This window comes from Loxodonta africana, chromosome 6 (assembly GCF_030014295.1).
Source record: "Loxodonta africana isolate mLoxAfr1 chromosome 6, mLoxAfr1.hap2, whole genome shotgun sequence".
Taxonomy (NCBI): domain Eukaryota; kingdom Metazoa; phylum Chordata; class Mammalia; order Proboscidea; family Elephantidae; genus Loxodonta; species Loxodonta africana.
The window spans coordinates 64,384,532-64,391,748 of NC_087347.1; positions in this window are offsets into that span (position 1 = coordinate 64,384,532).

Sequence of the window (7,217 nt, forward strand, 5' to 3'; positions counted from 1 at the left end):
CTCTATAATTAACGATCTGAATATATTGCCTCATCTTAACAGCAGCAATTTCTCTCCATACTCTCCATCCAAGCTATAATTTTATTATCTTTAGAGTCCATGGTTGTTTTAGAAGAGTACTAAGCCCTGATGATATATGATAGAGCCCCAAAGTATATATCACCACCACCAGTTGCCAACAAGATTACAACTCATGATGACCCCATGTATTGCAGAGTAGAACGTCACTCCATAGGGTTTTCAAGGCTATGATTTTTAGAAGCAGATCACCATGGCTTTCTTCTGAGGTGCCTCTAGGTGGGTTCAAACCGCCAGCCTTTCAATTAACAACCGAGCATTTAACTGTTTATACCACCCCACGACTCCAAAGCATATGTCTTTGCTGTTAGGTGCCTTTGAGTCAATTTTAACTCATGGTGACACCATGTGTGCAGAGTAGAACTGCCCCATAGGGTGTCCCAGCCTGTAATCTTTATAGAAGCAGATCACCAGGTCTGTCACCTGTGGAGCCTCTGGGTGGGCCAACATTTTGGTTAACAGCTGAGTTTTTAACCGTTGAGCCAACAGGGCTCCTAAAGTATATTGTCTTTGTTACGTGCTGTTGAGTCAATTTTGACTCATAGTGATCCCAGGTGACAGAGTAGAACTGCCCCATAAGGTTTTCCAGGCTGCGGTCTTTACAGATTACCAGATCTTTCTCCGTTGGAGTCACTGCATGAGTTGGAACTGCCAACCTTTCCAGTTAGCTGCCAAGTGCTTAAGTGTTTCACCACCTGGGCACAGATAAGTATGTGTTAAACCAAAAAAAAAAAGCCATTGCCATTGGGTTGATTTTGACTCACAGTGACCCTATAAGACAGAGTAGAACTGCCCCACAGGGTTTCCAAGGAATGGCTGGTAGATTCCAACTGCCAACCTTTTGGTTAGCAGCCGAGCTCTTAACCACTGTGTCACCAGGGCTCCAAGTATGTGTTAGAGAATGCTAATTCAGTGGAAGATTTATAGTGTAGAAGAGGTGATAATTGACAACTATGACTCATATATGGTAACTAGGGGATGATAGAGAGTGGTCAGCCTTGGAAACATAGAAAGAGCAGAATACACTTGACCTGAGAGCTACAGCCAGCCACTGTTGGGGTCCAGTACTTCCAGATGTTCCTATTAGTTAAAAGATTTTTTTTTTAATGTAAAATCTTCTCATTTTTAATGTTGGCTCAAAGGTTTTGAAACATTGTGGGGGCCAGCAAAAAATGTCTTAATGTGAGATTTGGCCTCTTAGCTCCCAGTTTGCAAACTCACGATACCCTCTTTGTAACTGATAGCTTATTCTTTCACTGGCTATAATCAAAGAATGTGTGTAGATCTTAGGGCAGCCCTGACAGGACTGGGCAGTGGAAAATGAGTGATCGGAGGCAGGGCTATGTAGGAATCAAGCATGAAGAGATTTTCCCTCCATGTCTCTGAAGGCTCATCGCCTGCTACATTCTCAATGTGCAGGACCCACCATGAGACACTAACAACAAAAGTCATCTTTCTCAGGAAATAGGCCTAATTATTTTTTTTTATGTTGAGACTCCATAAATCCATGTGTGGTACTACACTAAGGGCAAGAAACAGGAACCTTTGAAATCTTCTTTTCAAGCTGTTGTCTAATTTCACCAGCATTCCTAAGAGACTTCAGTCCACAAAATCTTGTTTTGCTTACATTTTTCTTTTATGTTTTTGTTAACATGAATGGATTTGGAGTTGGATATACAATCCTATGCTGCTGTATTATATAAAAGATAGTGGCATATCTTTTATCATATTGGTTTCTTTGAAAGATATGTCAGAGATTTCAAGCATGTTAAAAGCAAACCAATATCAGACCCGTTATTCATTGGGAATGAAGTGGCCCCTATCCCTACCAATGCCAGCTCTTTAGAGGTCACCATCTAAGAGGAGGTCAAAAACTGGTGGCTTGTGGGCTGAATTTAGCCTATAGATTTTCTTGTTTGTCTTCCACACTGAGTTAAAATATCTTTTTATGTATCTTTAGACTTGGTTTATGCTCTTTAGTTCACTACAGTTCCCGTCACTCTAGTTTGTTCTATACTTGCACAGACCCACATAGCTCATTTCTACTAGCTGCCAGGCCTCTGTAGCTATTTGACTTTGTGATTTCTGATCCAAAGATTCACTCTCTCTCCTTCTCTCACACTCCAGAATAAATAGGAAGAGGAATTCCAAATGGTATAATACCAATATCTATACTGATAAATCGTTTATTTTTGACAAGGTATATAAAGTCCAATGTGAAATTGCCATAATCAATGCCTATATATGACTAAATCATAATCATCACTTTCATTTGGATTTTATTTCAGGATACTGAGAACAGCTCTAAAACATCCTCAACTTTCCAACAAGCTATATTCTTCCCTTTCAATCTATACTTGGATTGGGCCATTTTTATGGACTCCTATAGAAGGAATTAATAAGAAGAACATAAATTCCAAGCTGGTAACTCAGGCCAAATAAATACACTCAAAGTTGCTAGTAGAGTTTTTGGCCAGTGCTTCTGCCATTGTTTTATGTCCACAAATTGGACTTCTTCAATCAAGCCAGAGAAATTTTTAAAACAAAAGTTGAACAATTTAAAAATTTTCATTACTATGGACCCAGTCACATGTGAAGATGAGGGATTTTTTTTCATTTCTTTTTTGCTGTTTTACACAGAGTGCTATAACTATAAATTCTTTAAGGTCTAAAAAAAAAAAGAAAGCAAAAACAAATTATGGAAAGTATTTTTTTTTTTTTTTTGGCTTTGAGGATCAGGCTATTTAGATTGCCCTTACAATTTTAAACATATGGAAACAAAATTAGGAGTGGGACTGTTCAGAAGCTATGTTTGAAGTCCTATGGCGACAAAAGAACATCATTGCACAGGCTCTGGGACCTGATGAAAAACCTCATTGTAACTCTAGAGCTGAGAAACAGCAGTAAAACCTTTTCCTGGGACTGTTGGACCAACCTGCAACCTTCACGTGGTTTCAAAGCACCAATGCATCCCTTACATGGGCATAGTCGCATTGAAAATCCTGCATTACCTAAAGCCCAAGACAACAAAAACCTTCGGCTGTTGTTGGAGACAAACACTAGAACTGAAAATGGAATTTGCCTGCTGGGGTATTAATCCTGCCAGGCTTTAGAAAAATATATTACGGACCAAGGGAAAAGCGATGAGAAGTGTGTGTGCATGTGTGTGTGTGTGTGTGTGTGTGTGGATGGGAAAATATCTGTGAAGATGGAAGCCCACACTTTTCTGTACAGGTGACACTATGTGATATGACTTTTTAATTTTGCTACATAGAAACAAAGTGTGCCTCCTTAGAGGCCCTGCTTCCTCCTTTATTTTCGCCTGAGCATGTGCAAAGCCTTCCTTTGATCCAAACTGAAGAAATTCCTTTTTTGTTATTAGTTGACAAGAAAGGTCAAGCACAAATAGATGTAACTTTTCACTTTTTCACTGTACAAACACATCCATGGTTGTGAGCTTAGTGAACCTGTCTTTGTGAAAGGTAAAAATTGGATGGAAAAATCAGCAAGAGTAGCTAGCTATCAAATGAGAATGAAGTGAAAGAGGATACGTCCATCCTAACGAGTTTTCTGTTATACTGCTTCTTTCTTGGGTTCCACGATACTAAGCAATATTCTAGAAATGGATACAATCAGAAGCTTTTACCTCTAAGTGGTGGGATTATATAACTCACAACTTGGATCACTTTTAATGTGTAAGCCATATTCTATATGCATATTTAGTATGCAACATTGTAATTTAAGATATATTTGTGCATAGGAGGTATATAACATGCTTTTAAATGTTCTGTAAATAAGGTCCTTAGCTTTTCTTTTGCCCGAATCTTGTGCAGCACATAGCTAAGTAATTGAATTTGTATCATAGACATTATAATGCAGTGGATATTTTATATGTAAGCAGTAAAGATTGATCTATGATGATGTGTTGAGGGAAATGTATAGATATGTACATCATAGTGGTATCTTAGTGAACTTTTTGTTCTTTAAAAATGAACTTTTTATTTCTATTTATGGAGAAACTACTGCTTTTAATGTCTTTTTAAAACTAGCTACTTACCATCTAGAAAATATTCTGCATTTAAAATAGAATCAGACTATCAGAAGGTCTAATTATTATCGTTCCTATTTGAGCCAGTAAAGCTATAGAATCTCTCAAGGGAGAAATAAACTGAAAAACTGCTTCTGAAATGTAATAGGAGACATGTCCACTTTGTTCCTTTTAATGCTTTCAGATCTACAGGCTTTGTTAATAAACAATAGTCGCATATAAAGAATTCATCAATTTCTGTATCTGGGCTTTTATCTAATTTTCCAGGTTATGTGACTCATAAAGCACTGTGATTAAACTTCTAGAAGGAGTGGGGAAAAGATGCTCTATTTCTTCAAAAGAGTTGTCATGTTGCTTTTACACACTTTTTCTTCTTCTATTCTCCCTCATTCCTTCTTTCCTTCTTTTGCTTTCTTTATCCTCTTCCTCTCTCCCTCTTCTCTTTTTTTTTTTTTTTGTCCTTTTTATCTTTCTTATTTCTTCCTTCCTTCTCCCTTTCTCTCTCTCTCCTACAGGTAGGTGACTTTTTCAGCTCCATCCCATCCAGCGCCTCATAGGACAACGAAAAAAGCAAAGACAGACACAGTTACTAATTAGTAGGAAGTCAGAGTTGATGTCATCTGTGCCCATCCCTTCTGCAAATAGCAATGCTGAGGCCATACTGAAGAGATTGATGAGTTTTAGGCTGCTGCACTTTGAATGTCTTGCTTTGCATTTTTATCCTCAGCCACCCAACATATGTATCTTGTAATTTCCTATGCCTTTTTGTTTAACTAGTACCTCTTTTATTTAAGTTTTAACATGACAGCCTACAATTCTTGTTTTTATTCTGCTGCAATTCTCTGTATTTCCTATTATATATGATTGCTAAATAAATCATATCTGAGCAAAAATATTACAGATGATTAGGTGTCTGATGTAAATCAATTTGGTGAAGATAAAACAATTGGAGAAGTCAGGGGAAACCAGAGTACACTAATTTAAACATTGATCTAAGTTTTGTCAGAAAATTATTTTTTAATTAATTGAAAATATTCAGTTAAAAATTCACTGAACACTTACTATTATACCTATTATCTGCAAGCCCCTGGATAGATGCATAGTGCATATCCTGTTGCCATTGAGTTGATTCCGACTCATAGTGACCATATAGGAGAGTAAAACTGTCCAAAGGTTTCCAAGGAACAGCTAGTGGATTCAGACTGCTGACCTTTTGGTTAGCAGCCAAGCTCTTAACCACTGCACCACCAGGGCTCCATAGGAATACAGAAATCTGAATCTTTCCTCTGAAAATTTTGTCTTATAGGGGAGATAATACATGCACATCAATAACTAAAATGGCATTTATAAAAGTAATCTGGTTCATAAAAGAGCTGCAAATATAATACACCTCTGGATATTGTTTTTGTTAGGTGCTGTCGAGTTGATTTCCACTCATGGCAACCCCATGTGTTACAGAGTAGAACTGCTCCATAGGGTTTTCTGACTGTAATTATGGAAACAGATCGCCAGGCCTTTTCTTCCATGGTACTGCTGGGTGGGTTTGAACCACCAACCTTTAGGTTAGCAGTCAAGCACAAACTGTCTGCACCATCTAGAGACCTTCTTCTGGATATTAACAGCCCGCATAGGTGTTGAGTCAGTTTCGACTCATAGCAACCCTATAGGATAGAGTAGAACTGCCACATAGGGTTTCCAAGGAGCGCCTGGTAGATTTGAACTGCTGACCTTTTGGTTAGCAGCCATAGCTCATAACCACCACACCACCAGATAAAAACTACTTCCATCTCCACAGCATCCAAGAAGGCCTCTTAGATGACAATTGAATTGAGCCCTAAAAAACAAGTAATAGAGGTGGAGCCAAAATGGTGGAGGAATCAGACGCTTCCGGCGATCCCCCTTACAACAAAGACCCCAAAAAACAAGTGAGACAATTGTATATATGACAAGTTAGGAGCCCTGAACATCAAAGGCAAAGTTAAGAAACTGGGCTGAGCAGCAGGGGGAGAGAGAGACAGTTCAGAAACTGTTGCCAGACCTGACTCAGCAGGAACCAGCACCTCTCAGGCACAAGCCCCTGGAGTGACAAGGAGGGGCTGGTGGTAGCGTTCTGGATGCAGTTTCCACAGGGAGAAATAGCAAGCTGTGGCAGTCTACTCACATCTCTAGAACCAGAAAAGAACGGTGCTCTTGGCAAAAGCTAAGTACATGCATGTATTTTACTGCACCCCCAGCTCCCAGGCTGGCTTCAGTGGCTATCAGTTTCCCTGGGCCTGAGATAGGTCCTGCTGTACATTCTGAGCCATTCTCCCAGCCTCAGAAAAGGAATAAACTAACAATTGGGGGGAAAGATAATCTGTCAGCTCCACTAAGGAGGGGAGCTGAGGATAGAAGCAGCTTCTATCCAAGCACAAATGGTCTCCGACCTTGATTACTTTCACCCATGCACAGACCTGTGTGGGTCCATTTTAGGAGGCCCTTGTTACTACAACAGTGTGAGTGCTTGAGATCTGACTTCAACTGTTTCAGCTCTGTAGTGGAGAGGTGGGTTTTTAATGTTTGATACCACTTTACCTGTTAAACAGGGTCCTTGCCTACCTACATTAGGGCCCTAAGAATTGGTGGATCCACCCACATCACCTAGCCACCCATGACAGGGGTCCAAGGATAAGTGGTACTTCCCAATCCTTACAACCAAAAGCATTGGGTTCCCATGGTCCAGCTGCAGAACCCATTGACCTGTGCACTCTAGGGAACAGGGATGCACTTTCCACACAGACACTTGGGGGATGGTTGTTGGCCCCCTGCTGTGTTCAGAGCATGACCTCCTGAGGCAACCAGATACCTGTACTTACACCAATCACTCCTGCCTCTCTAAGAATGTAGGACAGAGCCTGTATCACTCACTGGATGAATAACTACCTGGATACCTGAATCCATACAAAAAAAGTGAATGGTCTCCTAGGCTAATATACCTAGTAACAGCTCTAGCCATTTGGTGATAAAACATTAGAGCTTCAAAGGCAAAAATAATCAAGCTAGCTCACTCATACAGCCTATCTGGGTGTATCAAAACAAAACAAAGCAAGAA